Source organism: Aquarana catesbeiana, linkage group LG01, assembly GCF_042186555.1.
Source record: "Aquarana catesbeiana isolate 2022-GZ linkage group LG01, ASM4218655v1, whole genome shotgun sequence".
NCBI lineage: Eukaryota > Metazoa > Chordata > Amphibia > Anura > Ranidae > Aquarana > Aquarana catesbeiana.
The window spans coordinates 352,708,520-352,729,865 of record NC_133324.1 but is presented as its reverse complement, the minus strand read 5'-3'; the positions used below and the strand labels follow the sequence as shown (position 1 = coordinate 352,729,865).

General features: G+C 45.8%; 1 protein-coding gene across 3 annotated transcripts in view; it reads right to left on the bottom strand.

Annotated features, from left to right (window-relative positions):
* IRF9 (interferon regulatory factor 9) overlaps positions 1 to 21,025 on the bottom strand; it is a 76,432-nt gene extending 55,407 nt beyond the window's left edge. The window contains exon 1 of one of the 3 annotated variants that reach the window (XM_073632774.1): positions 20,864 to 21,025. The gene's annotated coding sequence lies outside the window, so the exon portion shown is untranslated. The remainder of the gene's footprint in view (positions 1 to 20,863) is intronic. The other 2 variants (XM_073632776.1, XM_073632768.1) reach the window with 2 other exon arrangements.
* Positions 21,026 to 21,346: the final 321 nt, after the last annotated feature.

Here is a 21,346-nt window from a genome sequence, read left to right as displayed (position 1 = left end):
TGTAATAAAACTATCTATATATAAGTTATATTTTTTTTTCCGACCCGGGTAACTACATAGCATCCGGCACCTCATCCCAAAGATGGCTTGCCGGGGGTAAGCTTTGGGATGGGTGGACAATGGCAAATGATGTACATATATTTTGTGTATTTATAATATTTATAATCTTGTGTATATATTTGCATTTTTTCTGACAGTGTATTTTTATATTTTTTTTCTGTACAGTTTCACGTTTTCAGGTGGTTCCTAAATTCCCTGATGAAGCCAATACTGGAGAAAATGTCAGGATAACATATGAACCTATAGCCACCATTTAACCTGAATTTCACTTGCTCGACCACCAAAATGTTGATGTACAATGAGTGATTTTATTTGATCAATTTTAATCATGTCTACAATAAATGTGATGTTTTAATTACCTCTCGTTTCTAAGATTATATATTGGCACAGTTATATTCCCACCCAAACCCTCTTCCAATATATCTATATGCTATGGCAGCACCTATTGATACATATGCATTTATGTTTCAGTTGACATTATTAATGGATACTGGGAGATCTTTGGTGACACATTCCCCCATCCCGGCCATGTCTGCCCCCGTTTATGCTCTGTTGGGTTGGTTTCCCTCTACCTCCTCAGCTCCCGAGCCAGACGCTCATTACTGCCACCTCTGGGTATCAAGCAATTGGTAGTCTGATCCAGCCTTTGATGAGTATCGAGCCATGCGTTTATGGACCCTCTTGACTAATTGTTATGATACCATGTTTGTGCTGATACTTATTTGGTTCATTATACCCCTACAGATGTACTGCACACGCATCCACCCCTGATAAAGCAAGCATGGTCTTGCGAAATGCGCATGTGTACTCTGCAATTTACATTTTATACCTTGATACGTGTAATGACATTTTCTACTGTATGTATCATTTCAGTGGCTTGGCTATGATTCACGTTTATGTTTACATGACTATTTTAATACATTTTGAGACTGAATTTACTCTGTCAATTGTTGGCTAAACGCATTCACCTCATTTAAAGTCCTGGGGCGATTTCCTGTTTTGTGCTTGTGTTTTTCTAATCAAATTGTTTCCCTTTAGGTAGACCTTTGTACTACAAAGTTGTTGGTAGATCTAAAGGAGATTGTAAAGTCAGTTTATTTAATATGTGGTTAGTTTAAAGTAAATCTGTCACCACAATAGACAGCCTATAAAAGAAGAAGCTTACCTTTATGTGAACTTACACTGGACACCCTCTCCACCCCACCCAATCCCTGCTGTACTTACCTCTGGGGTTGTTGAGCTGTCAGCACCCCTGCAGCCAGTCCAGGGATTTGAAATCCTGGCTCCTCTCTGTGCAGCACTCCAGGAATAGACCAGATCAATTTACTGCCATGCTGCTGACCAATCAGAATCAATCTGGTTAGTCCCAGAGGTGCTGCATGAAGAAAAGCGAGAAGAGCGGGGATTTCAAATCCCTGGAATGCTAAGCTAGCTACAGGGGTGCTGCCAGTTCAGCAACCCTGGAGGTAAGTACAGCGGAGACCATGGCGGTAGGGAGGGTGTCTGGTATTAGTTCACCGAAAAATCGTAAGGGTGAGCTAACACTTTAAGCTGCCAAAGGTCGGCTTGAGAAGGGGGAAGGGAGCATTTCAGCATGGAATTTTCCCCAACATGGTAATATGTTTATTGCCATTGCGGAGGTGGGTGCTGAAAAGATGGGGCTATTGTTTGGTAAAGCCAGCCCTGCTCGAGTATGTCGCAGCTAATGTGAGTGAATTAATAGCTGGCATTGCGTGAGACAGGCTGGGCGAAGTTTGCTCTTCTCACACGCCGGCAGGACTTAGCTCCGTCTACTATCTCATACAACACCAGTTGTCAATACAGTCACATTAAAGTGGAAGTCCATACTAAAACTAAAATCCCCACATCTATAGACACCCATGATTTAACACTAACCTATCTAGCCCTGTAAAGAAAAAATCAGTATACACACCTTTTTTGAAGCCGATCTGACCCGATCTCCAGCGGCGGAAGCTCTGCAGAGTACAAGGCCAACAACGGCTGTGAAATGAATGGGGAGTGACGTTACCCATAGACTTACTATGGGGCTTCCGTTGTCAGACGTATCCTCTGCACCCGCCTCCACAGCAAAGCCGCTGGTGACAGCTCAGAGTGGGATTGGGTCGGATCGGCTTCAGAAAAGGTATGTATATTGATTTCTTCTTTACAGGGCTAGATAGGATAGTGTAATGGGGCGTATACACGGTCGGACTTTTCGGCTACAAAAGTCCGACGGACAATCCGACCGTGTGTGGTCTGCATCGGACTTCCGACGGACCGTTTCGGTCAGAAATCCGACGTACTTTAGATTTGAAGCCTGCTTCAAATCTTTACGTCGTAACTCCGCCGGACTCAGTTCCTGACGGAAAGCCCGTTCGTCTATATGCTGGTCCGACGGACCAGATACGACAGTGGGGCAGGGTACTGCATCTCGCGCTCGCTGCAATAGGAAAAACACATTTTCCTATTGCGGCGAGCACGGGGCATCCAAGGTCCCTAGGTCTGGTATGGATTTTAAGGGGAACCCCCTACGGCGAAAAAACAGCGTGGGGTCCCACCAAAATCCATACCAGACCCCGATCCGAGCATGCAGCCCCCTCCTGAACCGTACCAGGCTGCATGCCCTGAACATGGGGGGTGGGTGCTTTGGGGGAGGGGGGCGCCCTGCGGGGCCCCCCACCACAAAGCACCTTGTCCCCATGTTGAGGACAAGGGCCTCTTCCCGGTGTTCCAGTTCTTCTGCCGGCTCCTCCGCTATCTTCATGCCGCTCTTTTGCCAGCGGAGTCCCCGGACTTCTGGCTTCTTCCGATGTTGAAACGACGGTCTCTCCGGCTGGAATGCTCTCTGAGCGCTCTGATGTGACTTATATAGGCGGAGACCCCGCCCCCTTATGCCGTCACAGTCTCTGGACATGCTGGGACTGTGAGGGCATAAGGGGGCATGGTCACCGGATGATGTTGACCACGCCCCCTTATGCCGTCACAGTCCCAGCATGCCCAGAGACTGTGACGGCATAAGGGGGCAGGGTCTTCGCCTATATAAGTCACATCGGAGCGCTCAGAAAGCATTCCAGCTGGAGAGACCGTTGTGTCAACATCGGAGGAAGAGAAGAGGGAAGAAGACAAGAAGCCAGAAGTCCGGGCCTCCGCTGGCAAAAGAGCGGCATGAAGATAGCGGAGGAGCCGGCAGAAGAACTGGAACACCGGGAGAAGAGGTCGAACACCGGGAGAAGAGGCCAGAGAGAGAGCGGAGAAGAACCAACCGGACGCCAGGAGAAGAGGAACCGGAGGGACCCCCCAAGTCGGAAGAAGACCCCCAAAGCCGGAAGAAGACCCCCCCGGAGCTGTCTAATAAATTACTTTAAAAACCTGTGTAGTGTGTTTTATTATTGACACTTTTTCCCTAGGTAAATGGGTAGGGGTACCATGTACCCCATACTCATTCACATAGGGTGGGGGCCGGGATCTGGGGGCCCTCTTATTAAAGAGGGCTCCCGGATTCCGATAAGCCCCCCGCCCGCAGACCCCGACAACCAACGGCCAGGGTTGTCGGGAAGAGGCCCTTGTCCTCATCAACATGGGGACAAGGTGCTTTGTGGTGGGGGGCCCCGCAGGGTGCCCCCCCACCCCCAAAGCACCCACCCCCCCATGTTGAGGGCATGCGGCCTGGTACGGTTCGGGGGGGGGGGGGGCGCTCGCTCGTCCCTACCCCCTTTCCTGACTGGCCAGGCTGCATACTCGGATCGGGGTCTGGTATGGATTTTGGGGGGACCCCACGCCGTTTTTTCGGCGTAGGGAGTTCCCCTTAAAATCCATACCAGACCTAAGGGCCTGGGATGCCCGCGATGGGGCTCGCAAGGTGTCAATCTTCCTTTTCTAGTCCCATCGTACCCGAGTCACGTTCAAAATGAACGGGCTTGTCCGTGTGGGCAAGTACCTTCATTCTGAAAGTCCGGCGGGAACACCGGATTCCGGAAAGTCCGGTCGTGTGTAGGCAAGTCCGTCCGTTCAGAAAGTCCAGCGGTAGTCCGCCGGAAGTCTGGCGGCAAGTACGTCGGACCTAGCTTCCCAAAAAGTCCGACCGTGTGTACGCGGCATTAGATTGTGGATGTCTGTAGTTGTAAGGATTTTAGTTTTAGCATGGACTTCTACTTTAACAATTATGTTTTTAGACAGTATTGGCTTTACTTAATGGCCCCAGCATTTCAATGGCTGCCTCCCCACTGGCAACTTCTATAAAAGCATATTAGGGAAATTCCCAGGCATGAATGCTCCCTTCCCCTCTGCATGGCCCTCTCCCCACCAGCAACAGCTCCCTCCATCCATCCATTTATGGCTGTTCCCGTTCATGAGAAGACCATTTAACGATAGACTCATGAACTGGCTTGTTAGAAAATGTTGCTTTGATCTGCCAATCGGCTGCAACACTGATCAGTGCATTCTGACGGCAGGGGAGTCCTGCTGTCAGAATACGACGACACACTGGGGATGTGTGGATGGGGGAATTGGTTCAGTTTCTCTTTTGTACAGCCACCTGGCTGAATGGAAAAAAAACAAAAAACAGCCATGTATGCATTACCTATCTAAACAAAACTATGAAAAAAAATAAAAGTTTTGGGTTTGGATATACTATAAAGCTGAACTAAAGTCTGCTGATACCTTTGCTCCAGCGATGCGGTGCCGACATATTCTCTGGCTCCCTCTGGGTACCAGGTCTTTGTCTGTCTTGATTGATTGGCGGGGATGATGCTACTCCTATGCATATGCACAGGAGTTCTGTTATCCTGGTACAGGGGGTCCCCTACTTACAAACACCCGACTTACAAACGACTCCTACTTACAAACGGAGGGAGACAACAGGAAGTGAGAGGAAATCTACCCCTAGGGAGGGAAATTCACTCCTGTAAGAGTTAATATGGGAAAAAGGTGTCTCCACTGATGCTTTATCACCTATTCTTATTTCCCTAATAACCCCAAATTTTCAAAATCCAATTGTCATTGGGACAGAAAGTGAGGTGAAATCTTCTGAACAGGGGCACAGACAGCAAAACAAATGTTGCAGGGGTGATAACCCTTCCCTATGCTATCTACAAAACTTAAAAATAGATTTTTTGGCTGGAGCTACACTTAAAAAATTTACCTGTTCCGACTTACAAACAGATTCTACTTAAGAACAAACCTACAGTCCCTGTCTTGTTTGTAACCCGGGGAACCCCTGTACCAAGGTGTGCTGTGAAAGTACACAGAGGTTCCTATCCACAGCTCAGCGTTCATTCTAAAGAAGACTGACCAGGCAGGTGCATTTATTTTATTGCATGCTTCTTCAAAAAAAAAGCAAAAGAGCCTGTCTGCTGGCAATGTTTTACTTTTTTCTGCTTTAACCACCTTAATACCGCTGTACATATACTGTGTATATGTGTACACATACTGTGTGTGTATGTATGAATATATACATACATACATACACACACACAGTATCTAACAAAAGTGAGTACACCCCCTCACATTTTTGTAAATATTTTATTATATCTTTTCAACAACACTGAAGAAATAACACTTTGCTACAATGTAAAGTAGTGAGTGTACAGCTTTTATAACAGTGTGAATTTGCTGTTGCCTCAAAATAACTCAACACACAGCCATTAATGTCTAAACCGCTGGCAACAAAAGTGAGTACACCCAAAGTGAAAATGTCCAAATTGGGCACAATCAGCCATTTTCCCTCCCCGCTGTCATGTGACTCGTTAGTGTTACAAGGTCTCAGGTGTGAATGGGGAGCAGGTGTGTTAAATTTGGTGTTATTGTTCTCACTCTCTCACACTGATCACTGGAGGTTCAACATGGCACCTCATGGCAAATAACTCTGAGGATCTGAAAAAAAATTGTTGCTCTACATAAAGATGGCCTAGGCTATAAAAATATTGTGGAGACCCTGAAACTGAGCTGCAGCGTGATGGCCAAGACCATACAGTGGTTCCACTCAGACCAGGCCTTGCCATGGTCGACCAAAGAAGTTAAGTGCACGTGCTCAGCGTCATATCCAGAGGTTGTCTTTGGGAAAGAGACGTATGAGTGCTCCAGCATTGCTGCAGAGATTGAAGGGGGTGGGGGGTCAGCCTGTCAGTGCACAGACCATATGCCGCACAATGCATTAAATTGGTCTACATGGCTGTTGTCCAAGAAGGAAGCCTCTTCTAAAGATGATGCACAAGAAAGCCCGCAAACAGTTTGCTAAAGACAAGCAGAGTAATGACATGGATTACTGGAACCGTGTCCTGTGGTCTGATGAGACCAAGATAAACTTATTAGATACAGATGGTGTCAAGCGTGTGTGGCGGCAACCAGGTGAGGAGTACAAAGACAAGTGTGTCTTACCTTCAGTCAAGCATGGTGGTGGAAGTGTCATGGTCTGGGGCTGTATGAGTGCTGCTGGCACTGGGGAGCTACAGTTCATTGAGGGAACCATAAATGCCAACATGTACTGTGACATACTGAAGCAGAGCATGATCCCCTCCCTTCGGAGACTGGGCCGCAGGGCAGTATTCCAACATAACGCCCCAAACACACCTCCAAGAAGACCACTGTCTTGCTAAAGAAGCTGAGGGTAAAGGTGATGGAATGGCCAAGCATGTCTCCAGACCTAAACCCTATTGAGCATCTGTGGGGCATCCTCAAACGAAAGGTGGAGGTGCACAAGGTCTCTAACATCCACCAGCTCCGTGATGTTGTCATGGAGGAGTGGAAGGGGTCTCCAGTGGCAACCTGTGAAGCTCTGGTGAACTCCATGCCCAAGAGGGTTTAAGGCGGTGCTGGAAAATAATGGTGGCGACACAAAATATTGACACTTTGAGCCCAATTTGGACATTTTCAATTAGGGGTGTACTCACTTTTGTTGCCAGCAGTTTAGACATTAATGGCTGTGTGTTGAGTTATTTTGAGGGGACAGCAAATTTACACTGTTATACAAGCTGTACACTCACTAGTTTACACTCACTAGTTTACATTGTAGCAAAGGGTCATTTCCTCAGTGTTGTCACATGAAAAGATATAATAAAATAGTTACAAAAATGTATATATATACATACACAGTATCTCACAAAAGTGAGTACACCCCTTACATATTGTAACTATTTTATTATATCTTTTCATGTGACAACACTGAAGAAATGACACTTTGCTACAATGTAAAGTAGTGAGTGTACAGCTTGTATAAACAGTGTAAATTTGCTGTCCCCTCAAAATAACTTAACACACAGCCAATAATGTCAACAAAAGTGAGTACACCCCTAAATGAAAATATCCAAATTGGGCTCAAAGTGTCAATATTTTGTGTGACCACCATTGTTAACCAGCACTGCCTTAACCCTCTTGGGCATGGAGTTCACCAGAGCTTCACAGGTTGCCACTGGAGTCCTCTTCCACTCCTCCATGACGACATTACGAATCTGGTGGATGTTAGATACCTAGCGCTCCTCCACCCTCCATTTGAGGATGCCACACAGATGCTGAATAGGGTTTAGGTCTGGAGACATGCTTGGCCAGTCCATCACCTTTACCCTCAGCTTCTTTAGCAAGGCAGTGGTCGTCTTGGAGGTGTGTTTGGGGTTGATATGTTGGAATACTGCCCTGTGGCCCAGTCTCTCAAAGGAGGGAATCATGCTCTGCTTATGTATGTCACAGTACATGTTGGCATTCTTGGTGTCCTCAAAAAACTGTAGCTCCCCAGTGCCAGCAGCACTCATGCAGCTCCAGACCATGACACTCCCATCACCATGTTTGACCGGAGGCAAGACACACTTGTCTTTGTAGTCCTCACCTGGTTTCCGCCACACACGATTTACACCATCTGAACCAAATACGTTTATTTTGGTCTCATCAGACCACAGGTTCCAGTAATCCAGGTCCTTAGTCTGCTTGTCTTCAGCAAACTGTTTGCAAACTTTCTTGTGCATCATTTTTAGAAGAGGCTTCCCTCTGGAAGGACAGCCACGCAGACCAATTTGATGCAGTGTGCGTGTATGGTCTGCGCACTGACAAGCTGACCCCCCACCCCTTCACCCTCTGCAGCAATGCTGGCAGCACCTATACGTCTATTTTTCAAAGACAACCTCTGGATTTGACGTTGAGCACGTGCACTCAACTTCTTTGGTCGACCACGGTGAGGTTCTTTGCCATGAGGTGCCATGTTGAACTTCCAGTGACCAGTGTAAGAGAGTGAGAGCGATAACACCAAATTTAACACACCTGCTCCCCATTCACACCTGAGACCTTGTAACACTAACGAGTCACATGACACCGGGGAGGGAAAATGGCTAATTGGGCCCAATTTGGACATTTTCACTTAGGGGTGTACTCACTTTTGTTGCCAGCAGTTTAGACATTAATGGCTGTGTGTTGAGAGCTGTGTGAAGTTGGCACCCCATGTTTGTAAAACGTGAATAAAAATATACCATTCGTTTGTGCCGCGTTTGTGCTGATTTGTGCCGCAAAAATGAGCGTTTGTGCCGGTTCGGTTTCTGAGATATTAAACATTCAATTTAATGCAAGCCCCGCCCACTTTGCACCCCATGTCCCTGAATTTTAAAAACAAACGCGCCATTCGTTTGTGCCACGTTTGTGCTGGTTTGTGCCGCAAAAATAAACGTTTGTGCCGCTTTGGTTGCGGAGATATTGTGCGTTATAGTTGCTGTAACCCCGCCCATTTTGCACCCCATGTTCCTGAATTTTAAAAACAAACGCGCCATTCGTTTGTGCCGCGTTTGTGCTGGTTTGTGCCGCAAAAATAAATGTTTGTGCCGCTTTGGTTGCGGAGATATTGTGCGTTATAGTTGCTGTAACCCCGCCCATTTTGCACCCCATGTTCCTGAATTTTAAAAACAAACGTGCCATTTGTTTGTGCCGCGTTTGTGCTGGTTTGTGCCGCAAAAATAAACGTTTGTGCCGCTTTGGTTGCGGAGATATTGTGCGTTATAGTTGCTGTAACCCCGCCCATTTTGCACCCCATGTTTCTGAATTTTAAAAACAAACGTGCCATTCATTTGTGCCGCGTTTGTGCTGGTTTGTGCCGCAAAAATAAACGTTTGTGCCGCTTTGGTTGCGGAGATATTGTGCGTTATAGTTGCTGTAACCCCGCCCATTTTGCACCCCATGTTCCTGAATTTTAAAAACAAACGCGCCATTTGTTTGTGCTGTGTTTGTGCTGGTTTGTGCCGCAAAAAATAAACGTTTGTGCCGCTTTGGTTGCGGAGATATTGTGCGTTATAGTTGCTGTAACCCCGCCCATTTTGCACCCCATGTTCCTGAATTTTAAAAACAAACGCGCCATTTGTTTGTGCTGTGTTTGTGCTGGTTTGTGCCGCAAAAATAAATGTTTGTTCCGCTTTGGTTGCGGAGATATTGTGCGTTATAGTTGCTGTAACCCCGCCCATTTTGCACCCCATGTTCTTGAATTTTAAAAACAAACGTGCCATTCGTTTGTGCCGCGTTTGTGCTGGTTTGTGCCGCAAAAATAAACGTTTGTGCCGCTTTGGTTGCGGAGATATTGTGCGTTATAGTTGCTGTAACCCCGCCCATTTTGCACCCCATGTTCCTGAATTTTAAAAACAAACGCGCCATTCGTTTGTGCCGCGTTTGTGCTGGTTTGTGCCGCAAAAATAAACGTTTGTGCCACTTTGGTTGCGGAGATATTGTGCGTTATAGTTGCTTTAACTCCGCCCATTTTGCACCCCATGTTCCTGAATTTTAAAAACAAATGCACCATTCGTTTGTGCCGCGTTTGTGCTGGTTTGTGCCGCAAAAATAAACGTTTGTGCCGCTTTGGTTGCGGAGATATTGTGCGTTATAGTTGCTGTAACCCCGCCCATTTTGCACCCCATGTTTCTGAATTTTAAAAACAAACGTGCCATTCATTTGTGCCGCGTTTGTGCTGGTTTGTGCCGCAAAAATAAACGTTTGTGCCGCTTTGGTTGCGGAGATATTGTGCGTTATAGTTGCTGTAACCCCGCCCATTTTGCACCCCATGTTCCTGAATTTTAAAAACAAACGCGCCATTTGTTTGTGCTGTGTTTGTGCTGGTTTGTGCCGCAAAAATAAATGTTTGTTCCGCTTTGGTTGCGGAGATATTGTGCGTTATAGTTGCTGTAACCCCGCCCATTTTGCACCCCATGTTCTTGAATTTTAAAAACAAACGTGCCATTCGTTTGTGCCGCGTTTGTGCTGGTTTGTGCCGCAAAAATAAACGTTTGTGCCGCTTTGGTTGCGGAGATATTGTGCGTTATAGTTGCTGTAACCCCGCCCATTTTGCACCCCATGTTCCTGAATTTTAAAAACAAACTCGCCATTCGTTTGTGCCGCGTTTGTGCTGGTTTGTGCCGCAAAAATAAACGTTTGTGCCGCTTTGGTTGCGGAGATATTGTGCGTTATAGTTGCTTTAACTCCGCCCATTTTGCACCCCATGTTCCTGAATTTTAAAAACAAACGCGCCATTCGTTTGTGCCGCGTTTGTGCTGGTTTGTGCCGCAAAAATAAACGTTTGTGCCACTTTGGTTGCGGAGATATTGTGCGTTATAGTTGCTTTAACTCCGCCCATTTTGCACCCCATGTTCCTGAATTTTAAAAACAAATGCACCATTCGTTTGTGCCGCGTTTGTGCTGGTTTGTGCCGCAAAAATAAACGTTTGTGCCGCTTTGGTTGCGGAGATATTGTGCGTTATAGTTGCTGTAACCCCGCCCATTTTGCACCCCATGTTTCTGAATTTTAAAAACAAACGTGCCATTCATTTGTGCCGCGTTTGTGCTGGTTTGTGCCGCAAAAATAAACGTTTGTGCCGCTTTGGTTGCGGAGATATTGTGCGTTATAGTTGCTGTAACCCCGCCCATTTTGCACCCCATGTTCCTGAATTTTAAAAACAAACGCGCCATTTGTTTGTGCTGTGTTTGTGCTGGTTTGTGCCGCAAAAATAAATGTTTGTTCCGCTTTGGTTGCGGAGATATTGTGCGTTATAGTTGCTGTAACCCCGCCCATTTTGCACCCCATGTTCTTGAATTTTAAAAACAAACGTGCCATTCGTTTGTGCCGCGTTTGTGCTGGTTTGTGCCGCAAAAATAAACGTTTGTGCCGCTTTGGTTGCGGAGATATTGTGCGTTATAGTTGCTGTAACCCCGCCCATTTTGCACCCCATGTTCCTGAATTTTAAAAACAAACTCGCCATTCGTTTGTGCCGCGTTTGTGCTGGTTTGTGCCGCAAAAATAAACGTTTGTGCCGCTTTGGTTGCAGAGATATTGTGCGTTATAGTTGCTTTAACTCCGCCCATTTTGCACCCCATGTTCCTGAATTTTAAAAACAAACGCGCCATTCGTTTGTGCCACGTTTGTGCTGGTTTGTGCCGCAAAAATAAACGTTTGTGCCGCTTTGGTTGCTGAGATATTGTGCGTTATAGTTGCAGCAACCCCGCCCACATTGCACCCCATGTTCCTGAATTTTAAAAACAAACGCGCCATTTGTTTGTGCCGGGTTTGTGCTGGTTTGTGCCGCAAAAATAAACATTTGTGCAGCTTTGGTTGCGGAGATATTGTGCGTTATATGTTGTCAAACCACATTGACTTTACACCTTGTTATTAAAGCTTACATACAGAACCTAAACTCAGATTGGGTTTCCTTAATGTAAAGCTCCTCCCACTGTACTGGCACTGCACTTCATATTGTACCCTGAAAAAGGCACCTCTGCCGGGTTAGCCCCTCATATCAAAATTTTTGAAAAAATCTTATGCAGTTTGTTAGATCTTTGTTAGATCAGGTTAGATCAACCGTTGTCTGCGTTAGATCTCACACAGAAGAAGCGATATTAACAGTTATTTGCTGGGGGGGCTAACCCGTCATCAGCCCCCCCTTATCAAAAAATTGACCAAACAGTTAGCTATTTTGGAAGCAATTTGTTAGATCCGGTATGATCAAGTGTTTTTAACGTTAGATCTCACATTATTAGAGACTTATTAAGTGATTAATGAGGGGGGCTGGCCCCCCCTTATCAAATTTTCGGGCCAAAAATCATTCGGGCTAATAGATATTCGTTAGATCCGGTAAGATCAAGAGGTTTTAACGTAAGATCTCACATCATTTCAGAGATTTCATATTCTTTGCCAATAACAACATCCAAGTTAGTAGTTAATTGTTAGATGAAGTTATTATTGCATTAAACCTAGCATGCACATGGCAGAAATCAGTAATAATCGCAATGTAAGTAGGGATAAAAGCTTGTTGCAGTTTGATCAGTGAGATGTTTTATTTAATCTATGATAAATACATAACAGTTCGTTATTTTATATGAGAAGTTAGGCCCCCGTAGCAGTAGCTTAAAATTAATAAATTTTGGCATCGCTGCTCTAAATTGTGGGCACAACTGGAACAGGCCCAGACTGACATTCTGCTGCCAGGGGCTCTGTGGTGCTATGACCAACTACCACCTGTGCTGAAGTTACACCCCATATTGGGTACGACACTCCGCATATGCTCCCAGGTCAGCACACAGAACCGGCTTTCTTCCCTGATTCCCCATTGCTCCCTATCATAGAAAAACCGTGGTTCCTCCCTGGTCTGGAACCGCAAATGTTTCGGACCCTAAGCCAAACAGGTAGGGTCCAGGCATCCCACTTCCTAACGGGAGGCCAATGGCCTTCCACAGTAGTGCTAATGAGCCCTTCAAACTTTCCTTGTGGACAGCGCTACAATTACAACACTTTCTCAATACTTTGCCTAATTCACAGGGATTTAATCGTCCCCTGACGTCCTTTGAAGCATACTGTTCCAAAGAGGGTTCCCTTCCACAGGCTCTATCCAAAACATACGCCCTCTTGAACTGTCCGGCTGAACAACCACACTTACCGTTCTTGAACAAATGGGAAAGTAAGCTGGGGCGTACATTAACATCTGCTCAGATACAACATGTCCTCAGATTTTCGTTGAAATCATCGGTTTGTACAAAAATTAAAGAGACCAACTATAAACTGTTAACAAGGTGGTACCTCACCCTGCAACTACTGACCAATGTTGGAGATGCCAGGGGGATGGAGGAACACGACTTCACATATTTTGGTCGTGCCCTAAATTGATCCACTTCTGGGAGACAGATAAACCACGCAAAAATTTACGGAATACAAGGTTCCTGGTGATCCAGCTTTTTCCTGCTACATGTCTCCTCCATCTGAGCCAAACTCTATAAAAACTCCATTCCAAATGAGATGGAAGATCGAGTACTCACTGCACAACACCAACAGGAAAAATACTCTAACACTTGGGGACTATGGAACCAGATTGTCGTCTCCGCAGAGGGTACTGCCCTTCTTGGGACTTAATGTCACAGAAAAGTTCCGGAGCCCATTCATCATAGTTATCCTGAACCAACGCCATTTCACCCCCCCCCCCCCCCCAGCCTTACCTCCCCCCCCCCCCTTCTATCCTTTTACCTTTTCCATCCTTTTTTCCTTACCTTCTTTGATTATTGAAAATGAGAAAATAGTTTTGGGCGACAGCGGGTCTTGCTCCACAGCCCATTTTCCATCTTTAATAAAAACTGATAGGCCAGGAGGTAAGCAGCCTTTTGAGCAGTGTGCCGAAAAATGTTTTCAAAGAAATTGAGCGTACCGATTTTATAACAAAAAAAGTCAACTTCACAATCTCAATCACGAAAAGGATTTTTTATAAAGTAAATGCTGTAAACTACTTTAGCAGTGAGAAATTAACATCCTGCACTCTCACGCCTCAGATCAACCCCAATTCATACACCTTCACACCTCAGATCACTGTATCACCTGAAAATCTGCCCCACCACTGTACCCCCCTGCACATCTGCCCCACCACTGTAACCCCCTGCACATCTGCCCCACCACCGTACCCCCATGCTCTTCTGTCTCACTGCTGAACCATCTTCTCATCTGTCCTAACACTGAACTTATCTGCTCATCTGCCCCACCACTGTAACCCCCTTTCTCATCTGTCCCACCTCTCTAACCCCCTTTCTCATCTGCCCCACCACTGTAAACCCCTTTCTCATCTGCCCCACCACTGTACCTCCCGCACATCTGTCCCACCTCTGTTCCCCCTGCTCATCTTCCCCACCTCTGTAACCCCCTTTCTCATCTGCCCCACCACTGTAACCCCCTTTCTCATCTGCCCCACCTCTGTAACCCTCTTTCTCATCTGCCCCACCACTGTAACCCCCTTTCTCATCTGCCTCACCTCTGTAACCCCCTTTCTCATCTGCCCCACCTCTGTAACCCCCTTTCTCTTCTGCCCCATCACTGTACCTCCTGCACATCTGTCTCACCTCTGTTCCCCCTGCTCTTCTGCCCCACCGCTGTAACCCCCTGCTCATCTGTACCACTAATGTACCCCCTTTCTCATCTGCCCCACCTCTGTAACCCCCTTTCTCATCTGCCCCACCACTGTAACCCCCTTTCTCATCTGCCCCACCTCTGTAACCCCCTTTCTCATCTGCCCCACCTCTGTAACCCCCTTTCTCATCTGCCCCACCTCTGTAACCCCCTTTCTCATCTGCCCCACCACTGTAACCCCCTTTCTCTTCTGCCCCATCACTGTACCTCCTGCACATCTGTCTCACCTCTGTTCTCCCTGCTCTTCTGCCCAACCACTGTAACCCCCTGCTCATCTGTCCACCAATGCACCTCCTTTCACATCTGCCCCACCGCTGTACCCCCCTGCTCTTCTGTCCCACCGCTAAACCCCCTTCTCATCTGCCCCAACACTGAACCCCTCCTGCTCATTTTCCCACCACTGTAACCCCCTTGTCATCTGGCCCAACACTAAACCCCTCCCCCGCTCATCTGCCTCATCACTGTACCCCCCTGCTTTTCTGTCCCACTGCTGAACCCCCTTCGCATCCCTCCCACCACTGCACCTTCTGCACATCTGCACCACCACTGTACCCCCTTGCTCTTCTGCCCCACCACTGTAACCCCTCTGCTCATCTACCCCATCAATGTACCATTTTTCTCATCTGCCCCACCACTGTACCTCTCTGCACATTTGCTCCACCGCCATATTCCCATGTTCTTCTGTCTACTACTGAATCACCTTCTCATCTGCCCTACCACTGTAACCCGCTTTTTCATCTGCCTTACTAATGTACCTCCTGCACATCTGTTTCACCTCTGTACCCCCTGCTCTTCTGCCCCACCTATGTTCCCCCTGTTCTCCTGCCCCACCACTGTAACCTCCTGCTCATCTGTCCCACCAATACACCTCCTTTCACATTTGCCCCACTGTTCTACCCAACCTGCTTTTCTGTCCCACCACTGAACCTCCTTCTCATCTGCACCAAAACTGAACCCCCCTGCACATTTGCCCCACGGCTGTACCCTCCTGTTCTTCTGTCCCACATCTAAACCCCTCCTGCTCATTTTTCCCACCACTGTACCCTCTTCTCATCTATGATATGTGTGATATGCAGAGTGGTAAAAGGAAGCAGAGATGAGACACATCTACTTGTCCTGGCACACTCATCCAGCTGATCCACCGCTCACATCCAGACCACGTGCTTGTATGTGATGTATGGGATGTGTGGGATGTATGTGATGTATGGGATGTATGTGATGTCACATACGAGCATCTGGAATGGATGTGCAATGATGAGCTCAGGTCAGGGGCATTTTCTGAAAGCAGAGGGCTTGTGTGCAGGATCATAAGTTGGGCCCCTGCAGCTGAGGAAAAGTTTTTGTGCCGCAGCAAAAGTTGGGTGTGATTTTCATTGCGCTGAATATAAGGGGGGGCCAGCCCGTCCATATGTACCACCTAATATCTCTATTTTGATGTGGAATATCTCTGAAATGATGTGAGATCTAACGTTAAAACCACTTGATCTTACCGGATCTAACCAATATCTATTAGCTTGAATGATTTTTGGGGCGAAAATTTGATAAGGGAGGGCCAGCCCCCCCACATTAATCACTTAATAAGTCTCTAATTATGTGAGATCTAACGTTAAAAACACTTGATCATACCGGATCTAACAAATTGCTTCCAAAATAGCTAACTGTTTGGTCAATTTTTTGATAAGGGGGGCTGATGACGGGTTAGCCCCCCCAGCAAATAACTGTTAATATCGCTTCTTCTGTGTGAGATCTAATGCAAACAACGGTTGATCTAACCTGATCTAACAAAGATCTAACAAACTGCATAAGATTTTTTCTAAAATTTTGATATGAGGGGCTAACCCGGCAGAGGTGCCTTTTTCAGGGTACAATATGAAGTGCAGTGCCAGTACAGTGGGAGGAGCTTTACATTAAGGAAACCCAAGCTGAGTTTAGGTTCTGTATGTAAGCTTTAATAACAAGGTGTAAAGTCAATGTGGTTTGACAACATATAACGCACAATATCTCCGCAACCAAAGCGGCACAAACGTTTATTTTTGCGGCACAAACCAGCACAAACGCGGCACAAACAAATGGCGCGTTTGTTTTTAAAATTCAGGAAGATAGGGTGCAATGTGGGCGGGGTTGCAGCAACTATAACGCACTATATCTTCGCAACCAAAGCGGCACAAACGTTTATTTTTGCGGCACAAACCAGCACAAACGCGGCACAAACGAATGGCACGTTTGTTTTTAAAATTCAGGGACATGGGGTGCAAAGTGGGTGGGGTTGCAGCAACTATAACGCACAATATCTCCGCAACCAAAGCGGCACAAACGTTTATTTTTGCGGCACAAACCAGCACAAACCCGGCACAAACAAATGGTGCGTTTGTTTTTAAAATTCAGGAACATGGGGTGCAATGTGGGCGGGGTTGTAGCAACTATAATGCACTATATCTCCGCAACCAAAGCGGCACAAACATTTATTTTTGCGGCACAAACCAGCACAAACGCGGCACAAACGAATGGCGCGTTTGTTTTTAAAATTCAGGAACATGGGGTGCAAAATGGGCGGGGTTACAGCAACTATAACGCACAATATCTCCGCAACCAAAGCGGCACAAACGTTTATTTTTGCGGCACAAACCAGCACAAACGCGGCACAAACGAATGGCGCGCTTGTTTTTAAAATTCAGGAACATGGGGTGCAATGTGGGCGGGATTACAGCAAATATAACGCACAATATCTCCGCAACCAAAGAGGCACAAACATTTATTTTTGCGGCACAAACCAGCACAAACGCGGCACAAACGAATGGCGCATTTGTTTTTAAAATTCAGGAACATGGGGTGCAAAATGGGCGGGGTTACAGCAACTATAACGCACAATATCTCCGCAATCAAAGCGGCACAAACGTTTATTTTTGCGGCACAAACCAGCACAAACGCGGCACAAACGAATGGCGCGTTTGTTTTTAAAATTCAGGAACATGGGGTGCAATGTGGGCGGGATTACAGCAACTATAACGCACAATATCTCCGCAACCAAAGAGGCACAAACATTTATTTTTGCGGCACAAACCAGCACAAACGCAGCACAAACGAATGGCGTGTTTGTTTTTAAAATTCAGGAACATGGGGTGCAAAATGGGCGGGGTTACAGCAACTATAACGCACAATATCTCCGCAACCAAAGCGGCACAAATGTTTATTTTTGCGGCACAAACCAGCACAAACGCGGCACAAACGAATGGCGCGTTTGTTTTTAAAATTCAGGAACATGGGGTGCAATGTGGGCGGGATTACAGCAACTATAACGCACAATATCTCCGCAACCAAAGAGGCACAAACATTTATTTTTGCGGCACAAACCAGCACAAACGCAGCACAAACGAATGGCGTGTTTGTTTTTAAAATTCAGGAACATGGGGTGCAAAATGGGCGGGGTTACAGCAACTATAACGCACAATATCTCCGCAACCAAAGCGGCACAAACGTTTATTTTTGCGGCACAAACCAGCACAAAAGCGGCACAAACGAATGGCGCGTTTGTTTTTAAAATTCAGGAACATGGGGTGCAAAATGGGCGGGGTTACAGCAACTATAACGCACAATATCTCCACAACCAAAGCGGCACAAACGTTTATTTTTGTGGCACAAACCAGCACAAACGCGGCACAAACGAATGGCGCGTTTTTTTTTTAAATTCAGGAACATGGGGTGCAAAATGGGCGGGGTTACAGCAACTATAACGCACAATATCTCCGTAACCAAAGCGGCACAAACGTTTATTTTTGCGGCACAAACCAGCACAAACGCGGCACAAATGAATGGCACGTTTGTTTTTAAAATTCAGGAACATGGGGTGCAAAATGGGCGGGGTTACAGCAACTATAACGCACAATATCTCCGCAATCAAAGCGGCACAAACGTTTGTTTTTGCGGCACAAACCAGCACAAACGCGGCACAAACGAATGGCACGTTTGTTTTTAAAATTCAGGAACATGGGGTGCAAAATGGGCGGGGTTACAGCAACTATAACGCACAATATCTCCGCAACCAAAGCGGCACAAACGTTTATTTTTGCGGCACAAACCAGCACAAACGTGGCACAAACGAATGGCGCGTTTGTTTTTAAAATTCAAAGACATGGGGTGCAAAGTGGGCGGGGCTTGCATTAAATTGAATGTTTAATATCTCAGAAACCGAACCGGCACAAACGCTCATTTTTGCGGCACAAATCAGCACAAACGCGGCACAAACGAATGGTATATTTTTATTCAGGTTTTACAAACATGGGGTGCCAACTTCACACAGCTTGTGTTGAGTTATTTTGAGGGAACAGAAAATTCACACTGTTATAAAAGCTGTACACTCACTACTTTACATTGTAGCAAAGTGTTATTTCTTCAGTGTTGTCACATGAAAAGATATAATAAAATATTTACAAAAATGTGAGGGGTGTACTCACTTTTGTGAAAATATATATATATATATATATATATATATATATATATATATACACACACACACACACACACACGTATACAGCTTATATTGAGGAAGTTATACTGGGATCATGGCTGAGGCTACCACCATGATCCCAGTACAGTTTTCCTCAGGTGAAGATTCACCTGTGGGACAGGAGAGCGTGGGATTGATCTGACCAGTGGCATCGGCTTCCCTGCACCCAGGGAGAGGAATGGATGTCGTGTGACTTCAGAAACCAGCAGCAACAAAGATTCCATCACTTCTGCCTTCAGTTTGTTGTTTACAAGCTGTTACCAGCTTGTAAAAAACTATCTCAGTTTGATCAGATGCTTTGGAGGCCAGAGGAGAGATGTGGGTTCTAAAAGGCTCCATAAAGAGGACCTGTCACGGCTAATTCTATCACAAGGGATGTTGTTTATCCCCTGTTATAGCAATAAAGCTGATAAAAAAAATGAAGGTACAGTGAAAAAAACATTTTTTAAACCCCCCTAATCGAACTTGCTTAAGTGCAAAGGCAAACACAACCGTAGGTCTCGCATGCATATGTAAAAGCCGTTCACACCACACATGTGAGGTGTTACCGTGATTGTCAGCCAGAGCAGCACTTTAGCACCAAACCTCCTGTGAAACTCTAAGGGTCATCTACACTGGCAGCTTCTAAACCTGAGTTTAGGAGCTTTTGGTGTTTTTTTTTTTTGCCAAAGCTCCTAAACACAACTCCATAAAAGCCTATGTGTCCATGTACACATAGGTTTTTTTACAAGAGTTTAGAAACTGCTGCGGTCAGAAGAGGTTCAACCTGCCTCCCCTGAACGTGGAAGAATCGCGTTCAGGATAGGAACGTTTTGACCGCTGGCTGCAAAACGGTGCGATTTTGTCACGTTTTGCATTTTCCTTCAGCCGCCGGACAACCTAGTCTGTGTGTATATGAGCCCTAAACTGGTAACCTCCAAAAAATGTTTATCTATTTGATATTATGGAAAATTAATAAATAATAATAATCTAAAAAAAACATTGCTTATGGAGAATTTAAGTATTGTAATGTGTTGCTGTTCCATGGGTGTACGCAGTTTTAAAGCGTGACATACTAGGGATCTATTTATGTGGCGTTATAGCTTTTATATTTTACCAGATAAGCTGTGTATTCTATTGCGTTTGTGCGCAGTAGAAATTCGACAGTGTATTTTTTCTTAAAATTTTTAAAAACTTCTTACATGTTGTAATAGATAAACTGTTGTGCAAATATTGTACAAAGAAAAAAAATTGCAACGACTGCCAATTTATTCCCCAGGGCCTCTGCTTAAATCATATATAAAATGTATGTGGGTTTTAAGTAATTTTCCAGCAAAAATGTAGATGTACATGTATAGGAGAACTGGCCTGGGGGGGGGGTCCAGTGTCTTGGAGGGCCAGCACTGTGACTTCCTGAACTGGAGAGTCATTTCCAGGGTGCAATGCAGGAAACCTCATGCTCAGCTGACCTACCCAGAGCCCTAAAGTTCAGGAAGAGGGGTGGAGAAACTCTAATGAAGCAACACTCATGTTAGACAGAAACCAACCACAACAAAGGAGCACATAACAAAGCATTTCCTTCTCTAATACTGTACAGCACTCATGGAAAAACACATTTTTGCTGATTAAATGAGTTACTACATGAGAGTGCACCCATCATGCATTACAATAGGAAACAACAGGGTGCCTCATCACCCGCTGACCTATAGGCAAGGTACAGTCATATCTGGACACTACAAGCACAAAAACCAACCCAGAGGGACTCCAAAACAAACCCCTCAGGAAGTTGTTTCCTGGTGAAGTTTTCCCCTGCACACACACCACACATGTGGAGGCCACTTTCTATGTTATTGTCAAGCCCCAGCTACAGTACAACTTCTTCTACACGTCATGGTTATCTTACTAGACATGAGAAAAACCACAGTACCTACCTTACACCTCCATGTATAATTCTGTTTCCACTCTGCAAACCTTCCGTCTCGCAGTTTCTATTCTCCTTGTCGGCTCTCTCACACACGCCCCCACATTCTCTAGGCGATTTCTCTGCTGCTTCCTCCTTTTCCCAGAAATCACGTGACCTGCCCTGAGCTCATCACAACACATATCCTCTGCCTGTGATAGGCAACCAGTGCCTGCCTGCTACACCTATAGAGACTACACGCTGCATAACACTAGACACTGTACACTCATAGAGACTACACACTGCATAACACTAGACACTGTACACTCATAGAGACTACACACTGCATAACACTACACTGTACACTCAGACTACACACTGCATAACACTACACTGTACACTCAGAGACTACACACTGCATAACACTACACTGTACACTCAGAGACTACACACTGCATAACACTACACTGTACACTCAGAGACTACACACTGCATAACACTACACTGTACACTC